This window comes from Dendrobium catenatum, unplaced genomic scaffold (assembly GCF_001605985.2).
Source record: "Dendrobium catenatum unplaced genomic scaffold, ASM160598v2 fragScaff_scaffold_1023, whole genome shotgun sequence".
Lineage (NCBI taxonomy): Eukaryota > Viridiplantae > Streptophyta > Magnoliopsida > Asparagales > Orchidaceae > Dendrobium > Dendrobium catenatum.
Window position 1 is genome coordinate 1,330,260 of NW_021319485.1, and position 6,369 is coordinate 1,336,628.

General features: G+C 31.8%; 1 long non-coding RNA gene across 2 annotated transcripts; it reads right to left on the minus strand.

Moving 5' to 3' along the window:
• Positions 1 to 894: 894 nt before the first annotated feature.
• Positions 895 to 5,104, minus strand: LOC110111523. 2 transcript variants are annotated; one of them, XR_003701846.1, is made up of 3 exons: positions 4,966 to 5,104; positions 4,024 to 4,138; positions 895 to 2,831 (listed from the first exon to the last, which is right to left on the minus strand). It is a non-coding gene; the product is annotated as an uncharacterized LOC110111523 (long non-coding RNA). The 2 variants fall into 2 exon arrangements; XR_003701845.1 differs by having other exon boundaries at positions 895 to 4,138.
• Between the last annotated feature and the right edge of the window lie 1,265 nt (positions 5,105 to 6,369).

Sequence of the window (6,369 nt, forward strand, 5' to 3'; positions counted from 1 at the left end):
TGTAAAAAGTGTGGTGAATATTCTTGCATATCATATTATGTTTATCATTATTCTTTTAGCTTTGTTATTATTTGTTTTGTCATAAAGCGTAATTAACTTGTGTGATTTGTGGAAATGTTGAGGGATATAAAATGTATACATATAAGAGAAGGTTGGTTAGAACTCAAGCTGATTTGTTCAATTTTGTTCTTTGGACAAAAGTTAGGGTAGACGAGCTTTTCCTTAAATTGTAGAGAGTTTAGTGATTCCCTTATTAATATGGGAGATATGATTAGTGTGTTTCAAATACTAGCAGACATATTTAAGATAATGAACTTGATATAATTATCTCCTTATTTATATGAATATTAAATGATTGAGTGATTTTTTTTTATATCTAATTCATGTGTTGTTTAGTATTTTTCTATGACATATTAAGAATTACGTCATATGAAAAGTCATGCAAAGTGTTCTTCTATCATAAACTATGTTTTTTGTATGGACAAAATCTACTTTGCAAATATCATGTCAACCATAAATAAACTATTTACACAAGAAAACATTTACAAGTATCTCATGTTAGCATGTTGATCTTTTTGACATATAAATATTCCAAGTGAATGATAAATTTTATTCGAAGTTAACAACTTATAAATAATGTACTATCGTTCTTTATGTCAGTGTATGTATCAATGCAAATCTACGTTGAGATCATTATTATGGGTGGTTTTGATCAATGACATTTTTAAGTGTCCTCCAGCTCTTTACATCTATCTGAGTAATGTAAATCTGACAGATATAAAAAAAATATGGATGCTTGTGATCAATTACATCTTTAACCCCTCTCATTCGATCAATGCGTCAAGATTTTCTTTCTTGATCATAATCTAAACCTTGACTTTTTAACAAAACTTATACAAAATTGATTGTACATAACCTTTATTATTATTTATTTGTTTGGTTGTTTTTTAATTGTACATAAACTTGCTCACACCATGACATTGTGCTAGGTTTACTAGCATATCATTGGCCATCCAAAAATGATCTAATAAAAATAAATACAATATGGTCTAATTTTTGACACAACTTTCATTACATATTTACTTATCACATAGTACATTGAATTATATAATAAAGTTCATGTGACCAATAGGCCTCTCGCTCACCATATTGTACCATGTTATTGATAGTTCCATAAAGGGAAAAGAATCTTGGAAAGGGTGACAAGACTTAATAAATAGGCATTCAAAAATTATAGAACACTGATCGGTGTATATCAACATAATTCTTATATTGATATCTCATTTGATATGAATATATAGTTAATGTTGATAAACGTTTGTATAGGGGATATTTTAATAACATAAGTTACTCTCCTATACAATGTTATTTAATGTTCTCTTTAGTTCCATGTAATTATGATAAAAAATACCTTAGCTAACTCAATAATAAAGCTTTGATAATGAATATTAATTGTTTGTATCGTAGAATTCACAAGCTAAATACAATATTTTGTTATTATATCTACTGTTTATGTTCTTCCTATTTTAGCACCTTTTGGTTATACTAAATTGAAAATGTATAATCCACATCAAATCATATACTATTAACCATGAGATTTCATAATACTTGACAATGATGTGGTAAAAAAATTGTGGTATTGAAAAAAAATTAATTGAGATTCCTCTTTTGTTATGCCCACACAGTTTGAAGCAAATTAATTATGGATCACATTGAGTTGGGCTATTACATTAATTAAATTAGCTTAAATGAAGTTGACCATTTGAAACCCATACTCCAAAAATGTCTTCCATTTTACCATTATTTTTCTAGGGATTTAAGATTTATAGTTCAAGAGACAATGAGCCTTAAATATATAGTATATAAGGGGGCTAAAATTCAAAAGAAAAAATAAATCACAAAAATAACCAGAAAGCTCAAATCCAAAAAAGGCATCATTTATTAACTTTCAATTTAGGTGAGGGTTATTCTTCAATTCTTATATTTATAAATGCCATTCAACTAAATCTTCTATTCATGTTAGATTATCCATATTGCATGCATCTATGAAGTGTAAAGGAAAGTGAACCACTTGTTAGACCAAGCCCTCACACTAATCTTTTCTTTCAAGATATGATAATCCAACTATAAATCAATTGAAGCCCTATGTGCTACGATGATGAATTTAAGCATATATTTTTCAAGGGACACAATGAAGGCAATGAAAAAGAGAAGAGGACGTCTTGCCTTTCTTTGAAGCTCACCTATGGAAATCAAGTAGTTAATTATGCATTACAAGAATAGGTGGATATTGCCTCAACTACAAATGCAAGAAGTTATAAATCCAAAATTGAAGTATTATGAATGACTTACCATTTGGGATCTTGTATGCTTCAGCCCAGTTTCAAGTTGCATCCCCAATTTATGAAGCTCATTCAATTTTATGATGTCTAGGTTTTCATCCATGAGATGGCTGAAACAAACTTAATTTGTCTTCACGTTAGTAAATTATCTCTTCATATTCTGCAATGTTACACCAATTAAACATATCTATTACCTTTGGCTTCCTGTAAGGCATAAAATATATGCAAGCATATTCCATTTTCATGGCATAAATCTTCCTACAAGAGAGAAGATAGGGAAGGTTGAGTTGTAATCGTATTAGGCTTTCAATGGTTTTGTTATTTTAGGATAATGATTTTTGAGCTCTTCCTAAGTTTATACAGATTAAACAGAGGCTAACAAAGTTGGAAGTTTTCAAGATGATAATAATCCTGTCGATGCAGATCTATACCTGTGACTCCGGTTCTTTTATCAGGAGATCTTTAGCTCTTAATGCTCAATAAACCTCTCTATGTTATCCACATAACAAACATTGTCAGTATTTTAAAATTTTATTCACAACATGTATCAAATCTACAATCACATCTATATGTCCATATCTATATTTGATTAATTTAGATAAAAATTACAATCAGAAAAATAGAACATAATATTATCAATCATTAGCATTTATATAAATGAAATAAAGAAAGTCACGTATAAACATTAATCATATTGTATAACATAATGATGCATGCATGGGGTCAATTTGTCAATATGAAGGGCCCTTCTGAGCCCTCGTGATTGAGATCCCTTAGATACTATACAAGTGGAGAAACCCCTTTCAATTGTCTCATCACAAGCTTGAGTGATAACAAAAGCTTATAATTATCTTCCTTTTTCTTTTAAATTATTGTGACTGAATGCAAGCTAACTTGGAATCAAAGAATTCTAAGGCTACATGACTAAGGTAGTGCTAAATCCACAAGCTCATGATACTTTCCTTTTGGTTCTAGACCAATTTCTAGTTGAATCAATGATAAAACTCATAATTAGATCTTAATAATTGAAAAATATACTTAAGGTTATGAGCATACAATTATTACATCGTTTTGATAGCATATTGGTTAACATGTAGGAATAGTGTAGAAGGCTTGCGGAAAAAAAGAAAAGAAAAAAAAAATATTTTTGCTCTAACATACTACCTAAAATCCTACCTATATTTCAAAATGAGCATCATATTATGATATTTCCATATGTAATAGGCACAATATAACTTTTTGACTTAAACCGACTATTATCTCCCACATGCCACAATAATGTATTACATGGACACATCAAAAATATAATGGCTTGAAATACAATAATAATAATTGTAAAAGGAAACAAGAGGGATTTAAGCACATGCCACCAAAATCAATCCTATTTACAAAACTACCATTCAAAAAACTATACAAGGAAACCCATGCATTTGTATATACTTAGGGTGTTAAGCATTTGAAATAAGCAATGGTTATGAGTTTGATTTTCGTTGTGGAGTTTGGCGTTTGGGTGGAATTTGATAAAATGAGGTAGGAGGGTATTGATTTTGTAAATAGCTAAGATTCGTGTGCTATGTATGAAATTGCTCCAATGAAAAATAAAATAAGATAGAAATTCAAGATTTAAATACTTCTTCAAAATCTTATCGAAAATATGCATCAACAAAGCTTCAAAACTCACAATATCTTAAGAGCTGATTCAAAATTGTACATCTCAACCAACAACCTGTTTGGTCTTGAATTTTCTCTTTTGCTTGTGGAGCTGTCATCGTTGTGCCCTTCTCATTCACAATGATCTGTGCACGAAATAAAGCACAATTTCATTGATATCACACAACAAAAACCTTGCTTGCAGCCAGAACATATTAATGGTATTTATTGCAAGATCAACACTATAGGAAATCTCTACTCAAGAAGTCCTCACTTTTACCAAAGTTTCTCTAAGGATTTAGTTCAAGAGGAAATAAGCCTTACATCTAGTATATATATATATATATATGAGGCTTAAGATCAAAATACACCAAGAAGAAAATAGATCACCAAAATAATCCAAATGCTCGACTTAATAAACAAATGCATTTTAAATCAAAATTTTAAGCCTATATGTAAAGGGTGAGGGCCAATAATTAACTCGACATTTCTAGCTACGCTAAAAAAAAGGGACTAAAACCAATCATCTCACATCATAAGAATCACTCGATCCCTCACGAGGGATCTTTTCACATTGATCATCACGCCCTCAAATAATATTTTCAACACGAATATCAAGAATCAAAACTAACTTAATTATATGGAGGTATTACTGGGAATCACCCATTTTTTAAGCCTCTTAACCATGGCTGAAGGTGGCCAAGACTTATAGAAGACACAAACCTCATGAACTACTTCATCATAACTAAACAATTAACATTAATGATTACATTTATTTTCAATCCCAAAGCTTAAGCTTATGAGTAATGGCAACCACTTGACATTTCTACATTAATATATTTTTCAAACATCTTATATAGGACTAAATCCAATAAATTCACAAGCCTTGACAGATTATGGAATTACCTAAGATTCAACTAGAAATGCAAAAAGTTGTACGTCCCAAACTACAATATTTGAATGAATGATTTACCATTTGGAATCTCATGTTTCAGGGCAGTTTCAAGTTGCAACTATCATTCCATTTGGAACCTCATATGTTTTAGAGTTGTCTCAAGTTGCATCCCCGGTTGTTTAAGATCTTTCGAGCCGGAAAAGTCGTCGGAAAATCTGCTTGAAAATTTGTCGGAAAAAATTCTAAAAAAATTGTCGGAAATTCGCCATTCTGCGCGCGAGAGCTAGCCAGCCCGAAACCCCTCCCGCATCCGCCATTCCGCGTGCTGAGAGACCCGCCAAAAGCCAGCCTGCCCGAACCCCTCCCGTGCCCTGCTAGCCCGCCCGGAAAACCCCTCCCGTGCTCGCTAGCCCTTGGCCCGAAACCCCTCCCGTGCCCGCTTTAGCCCGCCCCGAAACCCCTCCCGTGCCCCGCTAGCACCGCCCGAAACCCCCTCCCGTGCCGCTGTCTGCCAATCCCCCACGACCGACCGCCACCTCTGACAGCCGCCTCCGACCACCGCTGGGCCACTCCGCCGCCGCCATGCAACACCAAAAAATGTCATTAACTCGCTCCTTTTGCTCAAGTGAAGTATCAAAATACTACCACAAATTCCACAATTGCATGCTGGCATCACCCAAACAAGTTCTTTAATCTAATGTAGTTAAGAGTATTGACATTACAGCTTTACAGCTCCTTAGCCTGAATAAAAGGATAGAATGCTGAAACAATAACATCAAAATTACATGTGAACAAGAAGATAAAACATTCATAATCCTATGCAATGGAATAATATTTTTCTAGGAATCTAATGCTATTCAATATCCCAACTTTCAAATATATGACTTTACTAAATATTTTAAATAAATAAGGGATATATCCTATGCTACAAATATTAAGTTTAAACAATTATTAAAATTAAACTGTTCAGATACAATTATGAAACTTACCTCATTTAAAATTTTAGTGATTATTTAGTGATTACTTAAATTATTTCAAAAGGCACTATACTAAGAATTTGTGATTTTATATATTAATAGAAATTATTTTAATTTAACATAATCGGTCAAATTTATTTAAAATATATTAAATGAATTAATTAATTTAAAATAATTTTCAATTTATAACTTTTTAAAAGTATTTTATTGACAAGAAAATTTATTAAAAGCCAATTTTTTTTGGAAGAGAAGCCAATAAAAAAAAGCCGAACCAAATGAAAACCTAAGGTATTTCTTTTGCTAATATAACTTTTAAAAAAATGATGCCTTTTTAAAAACTTTCTCCTTTCATAGAACATTTGTTTGCAGTCCCAACATGTGTCAACTCATTAGAGGTAATACACTTGAAATACGATAGAAAATACAAAACTCTCATTGGGCTATTGCGTTGAGAGCTTATTGCTTCTAACTATGAGGGTCCAGGCGTCAGTCTTATATGTATGCG